This window comes from Marmota flaviventris, chromosome 2 (genome assembly GCF_047511675.1).
Source record: "Marmota flaviventris isolate mMarFla1 chromosome 2, mMarFla1.hap1, whole genome shotgun sequence".
In the NCBI taxonomy this organism is placed as follows: Eukaryota; Metazoa; Chordata; class Mammalia; order Rodentia; family Sciuridae; genus Marmota; species Marmota flaviventris.
The window spans coordinates 33,160,612-33,183,459 of record NC_092499.1 but is presented as its reverse complement, the minus strand read 5'-3'; the positions used below and the strand labels follow the sequence as shown (position 1 = coordinate 33,183,459).

The window sequence follows — 22,848 nt, the reverse complement described above, 5'->3', positions numbered from 1 at the left end:
TAGGGTTCTGGAGTTTTTATTATAGAGCTCTTTCAACTCATTGGTTAAGTTGATTCCCAAGTATCATATTTTTTGAGAATATTATAAATGGTGTAGTTTTCCTCATTTTCTTCTCAGAAGATTTGTCACTGATATACAGAAATGCCTTTGATTTATGGGTGTTGATTTTATATCCTGCTACTTTGCTGAATTCATTTACTAGTCCTAGAAGTTTTCTGGTGGATCTTTTTGGCTCTTCTAGTTATAGAATCATATTGTTTGCAAATAGTGCTAATTTAAGTTCTTCTTTTCCAATACATATCCCTTTAATTTATTTTTTCTGTTTAATTGATCTGGCCAGTGTTTCAAGGACTATGTTGAATATAAGTGGTGAAAGTGGGCAATCCTACCCCTTTTCTCTATAAATATATATGGAACTGTTTATAATTATGTATTATATACAATATGCACATATATGATACATACAATACATAAACAAAACATTTTTATATACATGATTGGTTATAGGGCTCCCTTTTAAGTACCCAGTGAAGTCCTGGTTTAATTTATAACAAAGAAGACACCAGCCAAAACTAATCTCAACCCTCCTTTACAAATGAGTCTGAGGCTGGTATCAGACTTGTGGTCAGATTTCCATGTCATTTTATAAACACAGAAGAACATGAGCGATAGAGGGATTGGGCAGAGAACTATTTCATTGAGGACACAGAGTAAAAGGAGGACAAGAAGAAATATAATTAGTTGTGTCACTTTGCATCATCAGAGAACTGGAATCTGAAATTCAGACAAGGAGGATTCAATCTGTTATACTTGGGCACATGGATGACACGGGGCCTATAGTGAAATGGTTATTACAAGCTTTTGAAAAAAAATCATATGAGTGGCACATAATGGATAAACAATCAATATGTACACAGTATCTTCCAAGTGGTTTGTGAGCTGTGGCCCAAAGCACATACATGTATTAGGAGCCTTGATGAAATTACCCATCAGTGCCCTCTACAATTATTCACATTTTAAAGGTGAGAAAACACAGATATGTCTGGATAACAAATGGTAAGTCAGCAACACACAGAGAACTACACAGAGACAAAACGCTATAGAATCCCTTCAAAGGCTATTTTGTTCCTGATATAAGGAATGTCTGTCTGGAGAAATATTATTTTCTCCCCATTTTGAAGACAGTGCCTAGAGAAGACATCCCAGGAGCAACACAAATGTTTTTCCTTCTTTAATGTTAAGAAACTCTTCAAATAAAGTGCTGTTATCCCAGATCTGTTATGAGTATAAACACTTGGAAATTATACAGTGCAAAAGAGCATACCACAGGCCCAGATGCTAAGTATGACTCAGGAAATAAATAAATCAAAAAGGCATATAAGTCATTTAATAATTATGTAACTATTACTAAAAATAAATGTCCTTTTATTCAATAAACAATAAATTATGTATAAATATTTCAAGGATTTGCCAAATCTTATCCCATATGATTTTGTAATAAACTCCAAAATCAAGATAATAGAATGCATAATACAGTGTCAAAAACTTTCAAGGGAAAAAAAAAACAAGCCTTCAAGGAAGAGGAGTGTATATTTTAGTGAATGTCGTTCAACAATTTATTTACTAAATGATTTTGAGGAAATAGATTTATTTTCCTGCAGCCTTAAGGAAGGGAGATTTTCCCCTATTTATTTTTCCTGTTGGAATTTCCCAAGATAAGCCCTAGAATTCTATCGGAAATGACCTATAAAATAAAACAGAGAAAAATACAATACATACTGAGGGGAAGCAAAAGAGCAATTTGTTTTTATTAATTAGTAAAATCATTTTTTTTCTTGAAATGAAACTATATTTGCCTTTTTGGGTTTAATTTTTTAATCCTTGTAGCCAGGTATCACAACAGAAATGCATGGAAGTTCCTTGAACTTCCAATTCATACAGGAGATAATCTAAGTGCTCAATAATCATAAAAATTCAACATCTTTAGCATTTAGAGAAATATAGAATGAAATCCAATCATAGACAAAATTAAATAGTATTGATGAAAATACTAAACAAATGAATACTTGTAAACTCAAGAGCAGTTTAAGTTATTATTATCTATTTGTGGAAACTGTATTTCTATTGAAGATACATGACACTCCCCATCAATGAGAGTTACTTCTCAAATCACAGCATATGTGACCATGAAAACATGAAAGACCACAACAGTACTCTTGCAAACACTTGAAAGAGATAAATAATAATCTGTGAGGTAAATGGACACTAGGTTCCAGTCTCATTTTTGGTTATAGTATATCCAGTTTAAAAATAGTGTAAAACACTATGTTTAAGGTTTGTATAGGTGTAATATTCATGTGGTAATTCACATGTACACAAGTTTAGAAAAAAATTTTTAGGAATTGTGAGAAAATAAAAATTATGAGAAACACATAAAAGACTCAATTACACATTCTGTATGTAGATGATAAAACTCATCATTATAAAGATGAGAATTTTCCCCAAATTAACCTACAATATATTACCACCAAAACTGCTTTGTACATATATGAATATATCACAGGCAATTGTACCTTTATGTGTATCTATAAAGCAGTAATTCTTTAAAACTATAAATAAATGGAAAAGAGGAAAAGGTAGAAAAAGAGTGAAAGGGGAATTACTGGTAATGAAGTGGGGCAAATTATATTCCATGCTTATATGATTATGTCAAAATGAACTCAAAAATAATATGTAACTTAATGCAATAATTTTAAAAATCAACATGCTTTTCTTTTAATAAAATAAATAACCAAAGCATACATTCTTAAATTCACATATATATATATATATATATATATATATATATATATATATGTAATTATACAAGAAATTTTTCAATTGTAAGAGCAAAAGAAATACTTATCATCTCCTGAAATTCATGTATATTATGAAATTATGCTATTACAATAATCATCGAGGAATCACCATATGAACAAATCAGTATATGAATCCACATATAAGTAAAAATTACATACTTAATTGCAATTGAAAAGTCTAGATAAATCCAATCTTAACAAGACCAATCTCAGCAAATTAGCTAGACCCTATATCAAAATAAAAATTAAAAGTTCAAGTTGTATAGCTCAGTGGTAAGTATCCCTTGGTTCAATACCTAGTAATGTTTAAGAAAGTAAAAATGAAACTAGCTAGCTGAGGAACAAGCAAGGCACTATAGACCACAGGTCCTCTCCTGAAGGAAAAAGGCATGTAAAGATTTGATTATTATAACCATCCCATCTGTCTATAACCAGCATCTGGCAAGAGCCTAGGTTGCAGGTGTACTCCTGCCAGATAGTATTTCAGAAAGGGACTGAGGATGCCCTGCAAGGATAAGGAAGTCTGTGAGAGGTCTCTGCCACTCATATGCTCCCCACCTGGATGAGCCAGTAGGATTGGGGGTGGGCTGCCCCAGTGGAGTGCTTAGGACTGCAGTCTACAGAGACTGCCCAGAGTCCCCATTTGCCAGCACCTGTTCCTGCCACAGCCAGGCCCATCTCCCTTCCCCAGCTTCCAACAGTCTCCCTTCCCCAGCTTCCCTCCTCAGACTCATGATGTCATAGCACACTAACCATTTCCTTGTGCTCAGGAGCCAGGCCTGCTCCATAGGGATCTCCACCACCTGTACATCAGAGCAACCTGGGACTCCCAAGCATGAGAGTGAAGCCTGGAGTTGAATGCAGAAATGGCAGACTCAAGAGAAAAGGACCAGATTTCAGATTCATGTATATTATGGAATTATAATTATGTATATAATGAATATTGTGTATATTTACCAAATCATAATTTGATTTATAATTTGCTCCTGGGCTGCATGTAGGATTGGATAGTTCTCACTAAGTGCTCTTGATTGGAATATGGCTTCACACTGTTCCCTACCAGTCTGAGACCAGTGAGCCTTCTTTTTGAGTGACAGGGAATTGTATCCATTTCATACATGAATAAGGCCAGTTTTAAATATTGTTGGTTGCAGCTTTTTTTTTTTTGAGGTCTCAGATTGCACACCAGAGCTTCAAGCTGCTGCTATTTTGGGGGGTAGGATACCTGAGATGGAACTCAAGGGCACTCAACCACTGAGCCATGTCTCCGGCCCTATTTTGTATTTTATTTAGAGACAGAGTCTCACTGGGTTTCTTGGCAGTTATCTTTTGCTGAGAGTGGCTTTGAACTCATGATTCTTCTGTCCCAGTTTCCCAAGATGCTGGGATTATAGACATGCATGAGGTGTGCCTAGTCAGGCTGCTGCTATTTTATGGCAAGATTTCCTTCCAGAAGTTGGATCTAGCCCAACAAGCAGAACAAACCTTGTATAATAAGTAATTTCAGTTTATGGATTATATATGTTGCATATTATTCATGAAGAAAACTAATATAATGACAATTATTACAAAATTTCACTTAACTCTTGTGCCCTCTCTTCTTCTTAGGGGACAGATTTCATGTTGAACTGGGAAGCAACCACCTAAAGCAACAATATCCAATGTAAAACATGTAAGGCACAGAGTAATTTAAATATTTCTAGTATTCCATTAACAAAATAAAAAGAAACAGTTGAAAGTAGTATTAATAACATAACTATCCTACCCAGAATATTATCTTTCTGTGACAGATAAAATACTACTAATGAAGTATGTGTGTTTTGGGAACTACAACCTCGAGTTTGACTTTCTCTGTCATCTCAGTTCACAGGAACCACATTCCAGATTTTAGAGCTAGGGGTCCCTTAACATCAGGAACTCAAAGGACCTGATCATCTCTTTACATGATAGAGTTGAGGGACAGAGTTCCCTACTAATATTTCTCCTCATGCCTCAAAATTAGGAGAAACAATGTCCTGATTGTGAGAGGAAGCTCCAATCAGTAAGTGTCCAAAAGGAGATTATTTTTCCCACTGAATACTGATTACAAGTTCTTTCCCATTTCAGACATCAGGTGGAAAAAAAAGATGGGATTCCAGGAGGTTAGGAACACATCACCTGCAGTCTTCCACAGCCTTGATTCTATTGTTTAAATACATGAAATACAAACTTTTTGGGCAATTTGAGCTTAGACCAAATGGCCAGGCTATAATATCTGTTTTCTCCTGTGGACAAATTCTCACAACTCATATGCAGGTGGACTGGGACTAAAGATGAGCTGTATCTGACTCCAAATCCAAAACACCTGCACAAGATCACATGACTCTTACAATATTCCTTATGCTTATCACACTTGGGAAGTAACAATTATTTTAAAACGCAGGAATTGTAGTGTATGCATATAAAATCCAGCCCTATATATTACATAGTATAACACAAACAGAACATGCTCATATATCTGTGTCATCTCAGGGTTTCCATTTCAGGATCCAAGGAACCTTGTTTCAGTTTACATCAAAGGCAAACACCAGCTAGAATTTAACTCAACACTCCTTTCCCTATTAATATACAGGTTGATATTGAATATGTGGTAAGTTTAATCAGGGGTTACTGATTATGAAACAGGCTGATCTATAGGGATGTTAAGGACCACCAAGTCCTATGCTTTTAAAACAAAGAGGGACATGGACTATAGAGGTATGCAGCACAAGTTTGTTTTAATTGAGGCCAAGATAGGACATATAATTATTGGCAGTACCATGAAACATCAGAGAATTGGAATGTGGATTTCAAACAAGGAAGTGTTCACATATTATATTTGGGTGTGTGGATGACCTGAGTGCCAATGATGAAAATTGTTAAAAGGTTATAAGCTTCTGAAAGAAAATTGGGCCAAAATTTTGTCTCAGTGGTAGAGTGCTTGCCTAGCATGTACGAGGCACTGAGTTCAATCACCAACTTCACCCATGCAGATGGCAACCTCACCCCAGAGTAGCAATAAAGGGTATTTTCTGAGAATCCTTTGGCTTTGACAGGTCCATCCATGCCTCCTGGGCCTCCTTGAGCCCAGGAGGAGGCAAATCTATGGTGGAAAGGAGGAAGGAAGGATATCTCAGACACAGATTTTGACCAGAGGAAGCTATCACACGGCTCTCACTGTCATGGTCTTTGGCACCTCCAGTTATAGAGCTTCTGCCTCCTCCTATACTCTGATGCCTGCATCAAGGTCCAGCCAGGCCCAGAGGCCAGTCCAGCAGAAAAGGAGGTACAGAAGAGTTGTGAGCTATGTCTCAGGAAACCCTTCACTCCAGCAGGACCCAAATCCAGACTACCAGAGATACAAGCACAGCTGGCCTGTGACAGGCTGGCCTCACAGGAGGGGAAGGGGAAGGACTGGGAGCTGAGAGGCCAGAGATGGTAATGAGGATTGATAACCTGGGAACCTTTGCTTCCATACAGCATACACAAGGCAGGTTGCCATTTATACAGTCACATGACTGCTATAGCAGTCCCCTAAATTGCTGCCCATCTGCCCTCAAGGTCCTCCTAATCTAGCCTGAGACTTTGGCTAACACATGTAGGTACAGAAGGCTTCTTAGCAGCAGAATTCACACTGTGGAAGGTGAGCTGATCCCAGGTCCCCCAGAAATGAAGGGATGATACAGACACCTGACATCACCTCTTCACACAGGTGTGTGTGTACAAGGAGGCTGCCATGACTGCCCTGCCCTCCCTGAATGTCAGCATGTGCACTTATGCATACCCATCAAGGTGCCACCAGATAGCATGAATGTGGCCAGCAGGAGAGCCTATTGGGGTGGTTACAGAGAATTAGAAAGGCTGAGGGGAAAGCCTCTTTGGCATGGAGTGACCAAACTGAGCAAGGCCCTCAGCCTCCAGGAAACTCAGTTGACCTCCTTACTTCATCACTGTCCTCACCCCCTCCCACACAGCCCCTGCTGCCCATGCCTAACCCAAGATGGCTGTGCTGGCTGCTATTGTGGATGGGGCTGTAATGCAGCCATGGGACAAATTGTAGCCTCTAGGAGAAAGGAGGGGTTGTCCCAGCCTATACCAGTCCCACTCCCACTGCAGACTCCAATGCTTGGGGGTCCAACAGAAAGACTAAGATGCATAGACATGGGGTAATCCAGTGAGTTATAAGGGGGGTGTGGAGGGGGAGGAGATAGAAGGAGGAAGAAGGTCCAAAGCTTATGGAAAGAACCAGTCAGGGGTCTGGGGTTGTGGTTCAGTGGGGCCTATCACATGTGGGGCCCTGGGTTTAACCCTCAGAACCACAAAAATAAATAAATAAAATAAAGTTATTTTGTCCAATTACAACTAAAATATATTTACAAAAAGAACCAGTCAGTATTTCCTGTTGACTCCCCTTCTCTTGGGAGACGTTTATTACTTTGTTACCTTTTGCTCTTGCAATAAACATGCTGGGTTTTTGTTTATTTGTTTGCTTAGTTATTTGTGTCCTGTTCTTCAATTCTCAGCAGAGGGGAGAAAATGGACCCTTCAGTAACAGAGGAAGGAGGATCCTCTGAGCCCGGATTCTAGGTTCAGACTAAAGAACACAGCAACCACCACTCTACCTAAAGACAAAAAAATGAATGCAGCCTTTGGATCCCATAGGCAAGCAAAGTGGTGGAAGGCCTCTGGAAAAGTGCTTCCATATTGGTCAGAGAGAGAATGGGCAGGTAAAAAAATGGAGATTTGGCCTCCTCCCTTTGAAGCCCAGCTCCAGGTGCCCAGGCCTCAGGCTTCTGAGCCACCCCATCCAACAGCTCTGGAGCATGCAGTCCACTATACACGCCCTGCAGGGCGGTTCTCAAGTCTGCATGGAGTGGGGAATCCACTGATGGCCTGCAGGAGGGCAGAAGGACCAGTCCAGCTTTGACTATACTTGTGGCGCCCAGGGCAGAGGTCGTTCAGATCACAGCTTCCTCCTTTTTCTCACCCCATCCTGGCCATGGGTTTCCAGCACCTAGTGAATTATCTGTAGCTTGGATACTTTGTAGCACTGTGCTGTCAATCTGGCGTCTCTTCCTTGGTGGGTCTGTTTTGGGCCCACCAGTGGAAGCAGGTGGGGGGGTCTCAAGGCAACATGGTTGAGTGGCATTCAGGCGCCAGGGGTGGGGTAATAGGGACAGGAACTTGGAGCTTCAGAAGGGCAACTGGGTGGGGGTCTCCAGGGGCTTAGAGGTCAGACCTGAAAAGCAGAGAGCAAAACCTTCCAGGAAGTGAACCTAGAGCCTCACCCTGGAGCTGCGTGCCCTGAAAGGTAGGAGAACCAGGCAGAGTCCACTACAGTCTGGAAGCCCAGCAACCCACCTGTCTGCCCAGCGCCCCCTTCACCCCAGGCCAGCTTGTAACAAGTAGCTCTTTTCTTTCCTTGCTTAAGGGTCCCATCTGAACTCCACCTAACCTGTCCTTCCCCACAGCTGATGGTGCAGTAGGGGAGGAAAATGGGGTCCTGAGCGGGCTCAGTCCCCCTCCATGGAATGTCAGGAGCCTCCTTCAGTAAAAGGGCCAGTGAGATTCTCACTATGTGTAAGCATTTAATGGATTGTATGTATATAATATCAATAAGATCAAATACAATGCATGTTTGTACTCGACCCAGACACATATTATTGAGACGTTTATAGATTGACCATGTTGGGTAGATTGGCTTACTTCACGGAGCATAATAGTTTCTAGATTCATCCGCTTACTGGCAAAAGACATTAAGTCACGATTTCATGATTATTTATAAATATATATTTTTAGTTGTTGATAGAACTTTCTGCTTATTTATTTATTTATATGTGGTGGTGAACCTAACCCAGTGCCTCACAAGTACTCTACCACTAAGCTACAACCCCAGAGAACACTTGATTCAGTTTGATATTTTTCTGCCTATATTAATATATTATCTTTAAATAACATTTTAATGTAGAACTATTACTTTTAGACTTTTGCTCCTAGAAATTCATTGTTAATATCTCTCACACTTACTTGGAATGCATAGAACTATTTATTTTGTATTGCAAAGGGTGTTCTGTAAATATGATACTTTAAGTGTTTCATCAGAAATTATTAGTTAATCATCTGTTCATTGCAAACATGACAGTAAAATCATATTGGGACAAAAATTATAAGTAGATAATTAAAGTTAACATTGTACAGCTATGCAATGATATTTAAATTCATATAAAACATTGAATTCAGAAATTGTTGGTTCTGGAGATGGAAACCAAGACCTCACACATGTTGTGCAGGTGTTCTACTATGAGCTATAAACCAACCTGCTCTATTCAAATTATTAATCTATTAGAATGGTTAACCCACTGATGGAAGTCAGGGCCCTTGTAATCCAGACTTTTCACCTCTTAAAACTTCAGCACTGCCACCTGAGCTTTGGGGGACATTCTAGACCCAAACCATGACATTTATGAAAACAAAACTAAAGTAAATGGGGAAATCTTTAGAACATATGGTTAAGCAAAACATTCCCAGATTTGACAATGAAATAAAACCTAGAAAAGTGAAGATGAATAAATTAATAAACTTCTGTTCAGTGGAAGCCCTGATTCATTGGATAAAAATATAAGTTAAAGACTCAATGAACATGCAAGCTGCATGTGGTGGCCATGCCTGTCATTCCATAAACGTGGGAGGCTGAGACAGGAGGATGGCCTATGACTCAATTCAAGGCCAGCCTCCACAACTTCCTGAAACCCCATCTTAAAAATAAAAAAAAAATACTGAGGATGTAAATCATTTGTAAAGTGCCCTAGGGTTCAATTCTCAATACCCCACCCACTAAAAGGAAAAAAAGAAAAAAATATATATAAACTCCACTTTGAGCAAAGTGGAGTTTATATATTTTGAATGTATAAGGTATTCTCCAAACTCAACATAGAACAAAAACAAACAATCCTAAAATAAAAAAGGCAAGACTCGAGGGCATTATGCTCAAAGAGAATACAGTCACAGGGAATGTGTTCAATGTACTTTGCCATAAGGATTCCTGAACTAAGATGAGTGGGTCAATGGTCAAGACATGAGATTGGACATCCATGGACCAGGCTACCACTTAACAAAGAGAAAATACACTGCTGACACACAACAGCTTGGACAAGTCACCAGAGTCTCATGCTGAAACTCTCTGAAAGGAAACATACCACCTGAGTCCACTGAAGCAACACTGGTCAGATGACCAGGTCACAGACACAGAAGACAACTTCAAGGCTGTCAGGGGTGAAGGATGTGCCAGGACTGGGAGGGACAGAGGTGAAAAGAAAGGGAGACAGGCCAGCTGCTCAACACCAGAGCCCTTCTGCACCCTGACTGTGCTGCTGTCAGCACCTGATGAGGCCACAACACGGGGTTTCAAGATGAGTTCACCCAGGAAGGCTGGGTAAAGGGCAACGGGTCTCCCCACCAATTCTGTCTCAGTGTGCATCTGAAATTACCTCGGTATAAAACAATTAGCCCTTTTAAAGAGCTTAGGCTTCAGGATAAAACTAGAAGGCCCTGCTCACAGGATGAAAAATACTGAAATAACAAAGTTGAATGGTCCAAGCACAGGGCCAACAGCAGCTGTGAACCACTGGAGGTGACCCTAAGGGCACAGGCAAGAGGGCTGAACCCTGCTCCCTGCTGAAATTTCAGCCTGATCTTCCGTGGTAACTATGGCACCCTGCCTTGGAAATCCACACTTCGCCTCCAAAACCCTCAATGTGAACTTTGAAAGTGGCTGCGTTTCCAGGGAGACTGGCTGGGACAAGTCTGTAGAGAAAGTGCCTGGCCCCACCTACTATCCGCCCATTCGCCAGCACCCCTGTACCCGCCTGTACTCACACAGAGTCGCAACTTCTCTGGCGGCGATTTCCTCAGCCAGCCAGAGTGCACTAATTGGCTGCTGTCCATGCTGCCCGCGGTGATAGACCTGAGTGCAGAGTCAGTTGCAGAGGCTGGGAGAGGAGACCTGGGCATGCTTGTATGCTCACTAGCCACGGAAGTCCTCAGCACCACGACCCCCTGGCCAGCTGCCTTATGCAGGTCGGGAGACCTTCAGGCCTGCCACGGAAATAACCCCTTCCCTCTGAGAAGGAGGGGGTGATGCTGAAGGCCCCCTGAGCCTCGACGGGTGGGGTGAAGTGTCTCTGCATTTTCTAAACCATTTGAATGTTAACATAGAGTACCCGGTACAACATAAACACTATGTAACAGTTTAGAAATCTGCATGGTTTGGCTGGGGCGGAGGTGTGTGGTGAAGTCAGGTGCACCCAATTCATCTTTCCCTAGAGGTTGGTCTTCTGCATACCCGTGGACATTTTTGCAACATTTTTGCCATCAAGACTGGCAGTTAGTTGGGGATAGGTCACATTAATTCAGAAGCTCCTCTGGGTCTAATTTCCTTAAACAAAAATCCTGGATTGTTGGTTACAATTCCATGTGGAAACAGAGAGTCTTGGAGGGATAGTGTGGCTCCATGTCTTCTGTGTACATATCATCCTTCTCTTGCTCTCCTACCCCCAAAGCTACTGTGAAATGAACCTTCATTTGCAATCTATTTTAGTATTTAGAGGATTGAAATGAAACTAAGGGTATTGTTTTTTAACAGAGAGTCCCAGCCAATCACAGTAGGGAGGTCTGAACTGACCAAATGAGACAAACACCATTTGCAACCTGAAAAGCTGACTTTGTAACCGGTTGAGTTGTTTTTGTACCTCACATCTCTTTTCTGTTTGTAAATGCCTCCTGATCCTGTGGCCCTATTCTACTTTTGTGCTGCTGTATTGTGAATTGTTCTTTTTAAAAAAAGTTTATTCAATAAATTGCTTTGCTTCACTTGGTGAAGTTTCTTCATTTAAAAATGACTTTGGGATGTTTATTATTTTATTTTTTTGCCAAACTTTCCCATCTCTCCCCCCTTCTTTCTGCAGCTTTTGGTAACTTCTAGTCTACTCTGAACTTCTGTTATTCTTCCTTCTTAGATATTTTTAGAATTTTATTCATCTAAATGAACTTTATACTTTTTACACAAAGTGCTCAATTTTTAAAGAAATCATGTTGGGATTTTAAAAGAACATGTATGAAGCTGTATAAATTAATATGGAAAAAATACATTGTAACAAAGATATATATTCCTTATTACTCAGACATAAAGAAGAATGAAATTATGGCATTTGCTGGAATGGATGTGTTATGGAGAGGCACTCCAGGAAACACTGTAAGTTTGAATTTGAAATCAAAAGAGAGTTTTATTTACCTTGCCAGGGACTGTCACCCACCATAGAGACTCAACCTCTGTAGGAGGACAGCAGCTTCCTGGTCCATCCAAGAAGAATATAAGCATAAAACCTACAACTTAGTGACTTGCTGATAATCATGTAAGCTAGACAATCAGAGAAATTAAAACATTAACATGTGGGACCTGTGGGCTTTAGGCAGGACTGGAAATTTCCAGTCAGCAAGCAAGTGATAAACATAAGCACTAATAAGTAGCTGAATAAGAAATAAACATATAGAAATAAATGTTTTTATATGTATTAATCATAACCAGTTAGGAAAAAACATATAGGTAAAAACATTGCCTTCATAATAGCTACAGCAAATTTATAATACATTAAAAATTTTTATTGATCTAGAAGAAAATTATAAATCTTTTTACTGAGATGCTTAATAGACCACAAGTCCTCATAGGAGGAAGGACACAGGTCTGGAGAGGAATGCCATAAATATTTGGTTTTTGCTTAGTTGAGACAGAATCTATGTTGCCCAGGCTGGCCTTGAACTTCTGGGCTCAACTGATCCTTTTACCTCAGCCTCCCAAGCAGCTGGAACAACAGGCATGCAGCACCATGCCTGGTTAATAAACCTTTCATGGCCATGATTCTGTTGTATATTTTCTTTATAGATAACTTCTTACTTTTTATAAGTTAAAAAATACTAGAAAGGGCAAGCAGCATAGGCCCTCTCTTCATTCCCTGACCCCAACTTAAGCCTCTGGAGATGGGGCTGCCCAGGGGACTCCGCTGCACAGCTAGATTTGGCAGTGACTCAGAAGCCACTTTTTGAAGAACAGAGACCTCTGAATTTCTTAGCATTCCTGCCAAGGAATAGATTTCAAATAAACACGTAATTTAAGACTTTTTAATGATTCAAACTATTGAAGAAGCTGTACTTACACAATTTCAGCATTGTCTTCACAGAATAGTTTTGTGCAATACTGTCTGAATTATTTTTCTCTATAGGGAAGCTGCATAAAATATTCTACATCAACCCGGATTCTTAAACGTGAAACAGAGATAGTTCCATTACAAATAAAAATTGTGCATAATATAGTCATTTAAAATATACGTATATAATTATTATGCTTAATGTAAAACAAAACACATACAAAAATTGTTTCTAATGGCACTACTACAGGCAAGGGAAAAGCTCTTTCTTGAAGAATGACAAAAAAAATCTTTATTTTTATGTAAAAAGCACAAATACACATATAGTACATAAATTGATGATGAACATATGTTGGTATGAAAATTTCAACAAAGAAGCCCAAAAATTTAAGAAAAAAAAGTGTTTCAATGAGGATTTGGTGGTTGAGACATAATGAACAAATCTGTGAAGAAATTCTATTTATGATCTTTAAATATCAACATTGGTATAAGACCAGAATTACATGAAAGTTTCTATAAATAGATGGATTTTGCAATAATTAGTATTTGCCAATTTTGCACGAAGAAATAAAATACTGAGATTGGATAATAAGTTCAATATCAGGCTGGGGGTGGGTATGCAGCTCAGTGATAGAGTACATGCATGGGCTGAGGATAGCATGTATGGGTTCAATACTACAAAACGAAACCAGTACCAAAAAAGTACAATGTTTTACTTCAGATTAAGGCAAACGACAGCCCACTTTACCAGATTATTTCAATGTGAACTAGTCTCTTCCCTGGATCCTCATCATGCCTGTATGTACATCATCTTTTGTCTCATAAAGTTTAGGAAAAGGTGATTGCCCAATTTCATCATATTATTCTCCTGCCTCAATAAACCTAGATCAAAACACCAAATACAAAAAGAAAGTCCCCAAGAGCTCAAAACAAGTTATTTTAATAACAATTGTGGTTATTATAAACATGCAAAATTACAAGCTGGAGAAGGATCTACCTATAAATCCCCAATATCTGGAAATTCCTGCTGTGACATTGTTCTTTCTATTCAGGAGACCCCCTCCTATTGCAACTGAAGTTTACTTGGTATTGCTCCTCCTTCAATAGAAGAGTACTCATAGTTATTTATTAAACTGACAATCTCTTACTCTGAGAAGGAAACTAGAAACATTATCACAAAACGCTGAGACTGACTTGCTGCTCATGTTTTCTAGTAAATGTGACATGTGGCCCCAGAGTCAGTGAAGACTCCCCAGTCACCACCCAGTTACCAGCTCATTATGATCTCTCTCTCCACCTTAAGCCACTTTGATAAGCAGGAGAATAAGGAACACACACTTGAGCACACAATCTGATCTCTGCAACCTGAGGCCAGACCAGCAACCTACCCTTCTGGGGAGATAAGTGTTCCTCTCTACTTCCTGTTACTGTCTTTCTTGCAGCCACCCTTCCCTAATGGACTTGCTCCATCACAGGAGCAAACTGAGGGAATGCAACAGAGAACAGCTGGTGAAGGCTCCAGGAGATGCAAAGCAAAGTGCCCAAACCCATATGCCCTTTCCAGGAAGGAAGGTGGAGAAGAGAGAGGTTGCCCTGCACCACCACTTTGGCTCCTGGGAATATACCACACAAACCTACAAAAGAAAAGGAAGATTTGGTTTTCATGTTTGATGTCAAGAATCTCTAGTCACATAATTGGACCAAAAGTTCCCTCTGGAAACCATCTCAGCCTACATTTTACCTTACAGAAGAGGAGAGATGTTACCATCTGGACCTGCTAAGCTAAACACAGTCTCCCAATTACAGAATGTCAGGAGGAATACAGGTCTCCCAGATTCTGTTCCACTGTTTTTCTTACTACAGTAGTCCCCTCATCCACAGTTTCAGTGCTCACTGGTTAAATAAAACTTGAATATATAAATAGGAAATTCCAGAAATAAACAATTCACAAGTTTTACGTTATGCTCCATTCTGAGTATTTTGATGAAATCTCACCGTTTCCTTCCATCTCATTCCATCAATCCCAGAACATGAAGTATTCCTTTGTAGAGTATACCCATGCTGCATGTACCACCTACCCATTAGTCACTCAGTAACCATATCCATTGCAGAATTGTTATTGCAGGTGCTTATGTTCAAGTACCATTAATGGCCCCAAAGTGCAAACTATTAAAGTGTATTATTATTATTATTATTATTATTATTATTATCATTTTACATATTATAATTAATCTTTTACTGTGACTAATCTATAAATTAAAGTATCATAAATATTAATGTACATGGAAAAACCCAGCCTATATTCAGAGGTTTTCACTTGCGGTTTTAGAACATATCACCCACAGGTTAGGGGGAGTACTATAAAATCATTGTGACTCCTTAACTAAGGAAAATTTTTAGAAAGTAAAAATTTAAAAATGCATTGCTTTAACTTCTGAAATCAGAGAGCTTACAAATGATTGTCAGTCATGTCATGTGTGAGACTGATATAAAACTGCAACCACACAGTTATCCTCTCCATTCACTTGCACGGCTTTTTCCACCCTCTAAGTTTGTTTACTTCCTGTCACAAATGGATTTTGGCTCTATGAAGATGTGTATTTTTATTTGTTTTGCTTACTGCCATATTTCCAGGACCCATCACAGTGCCTGGCACATAATAAGTCTTCAAAAACTACTTATTGGGTGGCTGAATGAATAAATACTTGCAGCTTCTCTTAAGGGGAACCATTTCCACTTAAGTGACATTCCTCGACATCCTGACTGAAACACAGGATCATCATACTCAACAGATAATCCAAAGCCTAACAAATCATGTGTGTGTGTGTGTGTGTGTGTGTGTATGTTTATTTTTCTCATCCCTCTTTGTCCCTCACTGGAACCTACTAGTTTGGCCATGCTGGTTGTGGCCTCACACAGTGGACGATGGGCACTGATATTGCAAGAAGTCAAAAAGAGGCAGGCCATAAAATGGTGTAAGCAAAATACAGAAGCATGCATTAGGCCTAAGTCTAAAGCAACCAAAAGGGAGGTGTCAGCACTAGACTGAGAACTCCAAGCCCTCTGCTGAAGTGTCTACACTGGCTGAGGATTTAAAATAATTTTCTCATTCCAATACCCAAGACTATGACTCTAATGCCTGGATTTGGATGTTGTGCCATTTCCAATTTCCCCACATTGATCTTACACAACCAGTCTTTGTATGGCTATCTTCTACCTTGTGCTGAAAATCCTAACACCAGTGATAATTATAAACAACTGGTATTACCCATAAAGCCTTCATCAGCTTAGGTGAGAAAGTATTCTACATTGTGAGTAGTGTTCCAAGACAAAGTGAATAAAGCACATATAGAATATAACTGCCCCTCTTCCAGTATGCATGGCTTTATTTCTGTATCTAGACACATGCTGTTATAAAAATCTTTCACTGCAGTATTTCATTATGGATAGTCCAATTCACTTCCTTTAATAATAATCCAGAAGCAACCTGGATTTACAATCTGTAAAATTTTTAAAAGACAGATAAACAATGCATAATTTAAAAGTAGAACCATAAAATTATAAACCTTACAATCATGATAACTACTTTTAATATAAGTGAGCAAACAAATTCTTAACAAGTAATTTTGTCTTAAATTGTTAGACCAAAGGTAAATACCAAATTGTGTAAGCAGCAATAAGTAAGTCATTTTCAATGATGTGCAGAGATGCCTTTTATCTCCATATTTTGAAAATATCCATAATTATATTTACAAGCAGGGGTCACAGCTATATTTTAACATTTTTTTTAAAAAGGAAAAGTAAGTAGGAATACATGTATATTATACTCATATTAAAAAAGAAGTAATGATAAAAAAAATATAAACTATTACCTATAATGGAACAGAGAATAAATTTAAAGAAACAGAAGCAAAGTCAAACCTGTTGGAATATATCATGTTACATGTTATTGTTATTAGAAACCCAGATTTCATTGTTAGAGACAAAATAAAAATATAAAAAATTAAATTTGAATTGACATTCTAAGAATTCATGACTTTTCAAATGTATTTCCTTGTTCTGCCTAATGAAAGGGCTTAGAAGCAATATTGTCCTAAATTTTGAGATCCTAAATGCCAAGAAGCAGGAACACAGTTATTTGTAGTCATATTATGCCTACTTTTCCAATTATTTAAACATTTTATATTAAAAAATGTAAAAAAGAATATTGGTGGGCTGGGGATGTGGCTCAAGTGGTAGTGCACTCCCCTGGCATGCACAGGGTGCTGGGTTCAATCCTCAGCACCACATAAAAATAAAATAAAGATGTTATGTCCACTGAAATCTCAAAATAAATATTAAAAATTCTCTCAATTCTCTCTCTCTCTCTCAAAAAAAAAAAAAAAAAAAAAAAAAGAACATTGGTCATTCTAATTCTAGTAATGATATCTGCAGGTAACAATTGTAAACCCTGGGGCATGGGTAATGATCTGAAGTCACTGAAGTGGTGCTCAAAGCAGACAGGTCCTAAAAGACATTTGGTTCCTCAAAGAAGGAAACCTCACGAAAATCCAGGTTTTCGTAGCTTTTCCCAGAGGACCTCCCACTGCTCTGACTCCTTTTCTTAATGTTGGAGTGGTGGAAAGACTCTTCTTTTTTCTCTTTATCCCCATCTCCTGCTGGCTCACAATTGCCTCAGAGTCTATGTATAAGCTTTTCCTTTACTAGGATATTAATTTCTGTCAACCCACCTCCAAAGTGTAATGAACATATACCCCTATGTGATTCCCAATCTTAAATAGGATCTTCTGAGTGAGACATTTCCTGACTTCCCAAACTTTATCTGGTTCTGTTAAGATAAAGAAAGCTTATTACAGAAATAAGGAAAACTATTGTAACACACGCTTCCCATACTACTGTTTACTTCCTCCTATTTTCTGGTGATAAAGGGATACACCAATTAATTTTAGGAGGGGAATATCTACCAAAATGTTCAATAAAAATGTTTAATTAAATTTAGTTACATTAAGATAAGGTGGTTTCATTATCCTATGATTTGAATTTTCCCACCTACTTTTGAGAAAATGGAATAGACTTTCTACTATACAAGAGTATAGAATATATGGATTGCATTTGCCTTGAAATGTGGTTACTGCTTGCTACATTGAAGTGTGATGCTTAACATTATGTGTCAACTTGGCTTGAATAAGTCTCAAAATTTTGATGAAATTCCCTTACAGAGGTTGCTATGAAGATTTCTTTAGATGTGGCTGATATTTAAATAGATTTTCAGTAAGACAAAATACCTGTCATAATTTGATCCAATCATCTGAAGGCTTTATGAGAAAAGACTGAGTTCTTCTAAAGAAGCATGATTCTGCTGCCAGACTTCCTTTAGACTGAAACTACATCATCATCTCTTTTCTAGCCCACAGGAGTGCTCTGCAGATTTTAGAATTATCAATCTCAGCAAATGCCTAAAACTAAAGCTGTATCCCCTCTCCTCCCGCTACCCCTCTCCTCCTCCTCCTCCTCCTCCTCCTCCTCCTCCTCCTCCTCCTTCTTCTTCTTCTTCTCTCTCTCTCTCTCTCTCTCTCTCTCTCTCTCTCTCTCTCTCTCTCTCTCACACACACACACACACACACACACACATGCAAACAATCTATTGAATCTGTTTTTCTAATGAACCTTGACTAATATAGAGAGAATAGAGGGAAGTAAGAAAACTAATTTAACAAGTGCATGAATCACTCTTTCTATTAGTTATTTTAATTCCCCAAGAAACCCTAGAAAGTAAGTTTAATTATTATTGTAATTTAGGAGGAGAAAAAATGAGTCCCAGAGAAGATAAGAGGTACTTTCCTGTGTAATGGGAAGCCATGCAAAGAACCTGGCATGACAGTCTTCATGCCTTCTGCCATTCTTAGATTACCTGTCTGTGAGAGACACTGGCTAGGGAAACTTGTATTAGCCAGAGACAGCACTGCACTATGCTCCAAAAATAAGAGAGACTCTTTGGATTAGAGAAGGGCAAAAATAAACCTCAGAGTTATTGTTGGTAAGCTGTGATTGTTGCTGTGGTTTTATTAAGCAATAATTTTTTCTGACATTGTGCTGGTTTTCAGAGATTATGAGATAGTCCCCCATTTTAAAAATAAAACACAAAAATATATTTCTTCATTCCATTAGTGAGCTGAGAATGGTTTTTATTTTCTTTCAAGTTTTTTGCCCAGTTTTTTTGATGCAGCCCCCACATTTGTAAGTTTCACTGAGGCTAGACTAGGACAAACCTTTGTCCTCCAAATGGAGCATGTGTTTCTATTTCAAAGTCTGTGGCCCACGTGTACCTTGGGTAAGAACAATGAATGGAAGAGTTGCCAAAATTATAGTATCCTAGGGGAAAAGCAATGTAGACTAATTGTACTCTCTAAATAATAAAATAAGGTATAGGCTTCTTTGCTCAAAGCCAAAATTATTTCTATATATCTCTAGTATTTACAGTTCCCAAGAAAGCATCCCAAATTTATTCTTAGGACTATCGAATATGATGGCCTTAAGGCACCACACTAGAGGTAGAAATGAGTTTGAGTGGATGACATCTTATTAAATAGAGAGAAAGAGTTTTCTGATGTTAATATAAATGTATACTTTGATTGATTTTTTTGGAGACCCCTCAAAATATTTTAGATGAAAACATGAGTCAGTTAAAATATGATAATAAAATCAAATCCTTTGTACATATTTATGTCACTATATTTTTATTTTGGAACTGGTTTTAAGACTGAACTTAAATTTTATAGCAATGAGTTATCAATTTATTATTTCTGCTGTTATTTTTTTTCTCTTTTGTATTGATCACCAGCAAAACACAAGCTTGCAAGAGAAAATGTCAATATTTCAGACTAAGCAGAATGGAGGCTACCCCCTAACTTTTCTGACCTTAAATTCAGAAGAAATATATTTGATAGGAGATATAGAAATCAAAAGCAAAAAAAGAAAAAGAAAATTAGCTCAACTGGGCTTAAAATCTGAGAGTAGTATTTAGAGCTAAGAAATAAATTTGAGTGAAATGCATCTTAGAATAAAAGCAAAACCAAAATTCCAGTGAAGAAACCAAACCATATATGTAAGATGGAAAGAGTAAGACAATTCATTGGAAAAGCTAAAATTCTAATAGAAATGAGATTAGAAAGAAAAAGAAGTTGCAAAATGGATGAAAATGAAAAGAGAAGATCTGTGAGATCTAAATGTTGTGAGTTTCATTTAGCAGGGCAGAGGCTCCTCCATTGCCTTCAGGTTGGATGAGTCCCCAGGCCTTTCTAACGAAAGAGCAGTACGTGATCAAGTCGCATATTGTGACTTCCTCATTTCTCTCTAATGATGACACTTTCAAAAAGTTCCTCCTTAGTTCTGTTATTTGGAACTTTTTCCCAGTCACCAAAACTCAAAATAATTATTAATTGGAGAAACTGTTTTTTTTTATGAAAACATATGCTGCTCTTTGATGATTTTCTCTATTCATGTTAGTTTTAATGTTTTTACAACTTATTGCTGTCTTTCCCCTTACTAAACATGACTATTTTGTTTTAATTAATTTTAGCATTTACATGAAATAATACTTTGTATAGATTTATTTATTCAGTGTTTTGACCTTAATAACACTCTCTGGGAATAAAGTTATTTTCCATTATTTTGTTATTGTTGTTTTTCCAAATGAAATTATGCTCTTTTTATGCATGGTATTATATTTGAAGAATGCTAATGCAATAATGAAGCCATAATCAAGCTAATTCATAGCCAAAAATGTTGTTTAAGCACCCACCAATATTGTGACTCTCTTTTAAGCTACATTTTAATGCACTACCTTTTGTTTGCTGTTAGTTCTAGGGTCTTAAATTTCCAACTAGACTATAAAATCCTCCATGATAGGGACAGTATTTTAATGATTTTATGACCTCCATTGATATTGGTATAGTGCTCAGTAAAATGTGCATTTGAATAAGTGTGTGTTGAATTGATACAGTTCTTAAACATGCATATAATTGAGTCATGTGACATCTCTGAGTTGCCAAGTTTTTGAGTTAAATGGTACTTAAATTAGCTAGCTTCCTTAAAAATTATAAGATTCTTCTAAAATCTCATCATTCCTAATTCAATTTGTTAAAAAAGATGCATATTTCAAGAGCCAACAATTTTAGAATATTACTTATTCAATTGCATTTTTGCTATTTGACTTTAGAAATCTTAAATAAATCTTATTTAGTATACATCTTTTCTTTTTGGCAAAGAATATACTTAAAGAGTTAGAACTACATATGTTCATTTTTGGCAATAATTCTTACTATATTGGCAAGGTTCAGTTGTTTCTTTTAAGATATTTGTATTTCTTAAAAGCTTCACAACAAAAAATAACAATATGTGAATTATGTGAAACTGAAGTTCATTCTGTATGTTGTGTATAGATTTATCTTCTCATATACTAAAATATTTGGTGTCCTCAGCACATTTGTACTGGCTCTGGTACAATGTAAACCTTTGGTAGCTCTCAGTTTTCCTAAACATTTTTTTTTAAGTTTTTTTTTTTTTTTGTTCTAGCTCAGAATTATTTTTGTGTGTGTGAAAGTTCTTGACTTAGAATTAAAAAAATGTGTAAGAATTATAAAAACTTTCAGATCCATGTTGTTTTAGAGATTTATTGGTTAAAAAATTAACTTTTTAGTACTCAAAACTACTCTTTTTTTATATATACACTTTTTAGGTGTACATTGACAGAACACAATGCCTTTATTTTTATGTGGTGCTGAGGATCAAACCCAGGTTCCACCCATGCTAGGCGAGCAAATCACAGCCCTCGAAGCTAATTTTTATGTGAAGTTGCCTGTGTGCTTCTCTCTTTCTCTCCTTCCCTCACTGAATCTTGATTTCTATGTTATCTATTTGTCAAAGCCATCAGACTTCCATCTGTTTAATAAAAATAGTGTAAATGAAACATTAGTTTTGTTATAATTAGTTGGTACCTTAATAATTTTAAAGAATTTTTTATCAATTTCTTTTGGTATTTATGCTTGTAAGAAAAAATTAACATTGACATTCGTACAAATACTATTAACATTCTGAAAATGGTGAATCCACATAATGAAAAATTTTGTGTTCACTTTTATGTGCAAAATACAATAATTAAACAATTTAGGGTAGTTTTTCAGGGCTATTCTGTAAATTTTCATCCAGGAGATGAGGCCTGAACATATTTTGAAGCAACTGTGTTCAGGGAAGTGAAAATATAATATACTGGATTTATGTGTAGAGGGTAAAGAGATCAAGAAAGTTCAGATCTGTCATTATTTAGAGTTAGACTTTATCCTTTAGTTGGTATAGAATTGTAAAAAAAAGTTTAAAAGATAAAAAAATTGAAAATTGAACAAGACAGTATGTTAAACTGAAAATTAAACAGGACAGTATGTGATATGTATTGGAAGGTAATAAGAAAGATAATTCTTTTTGTTCTTTTTAGACAATTTCTAGGGTGGCTCATGGGCCCCAGGAGGAGAGATCAGAGTAAGGTGGTGGTATCATTTATTAAAAAGAAATAAGAACTCAAGAGAGAAGGAAGGATTTTAAATGTACCTAATAAAATACCTTCCTTAGCCTTTTTTTTTACAACAGATAAGTAATGTGCAGAGGTAGTGACAAGGTGTAGAGCAAGGCATATCTCCCACACCAGCCACATGAACACTCAATAATCATCACACTTATGAACCAAAAGTATCTTTATTCTATTTTTATAAGTTACAATA

At 37.4% G+C, this 22,848-nt stretch overlaps 1 long non-coding RNA gene and 1 pseudogene across 2 annotated transcripts in view; one reads left to right on the top strand and one right to left on the bottom strand.

The window, feature by feature from the left end:
* Window positions 1-22,848, top strand: part of LOC139704677 (uncharacterized) — a 47,663-nt gene that overhangs the window by 9,761 nt on the left and 15,054 nt on the right. The window lies entirely within an intron of this gene.
* On the bottom strand, window positions 22,712-22,820 carry LOC114080792 (small nucleolar RNA U13; annotated as a pseudogene).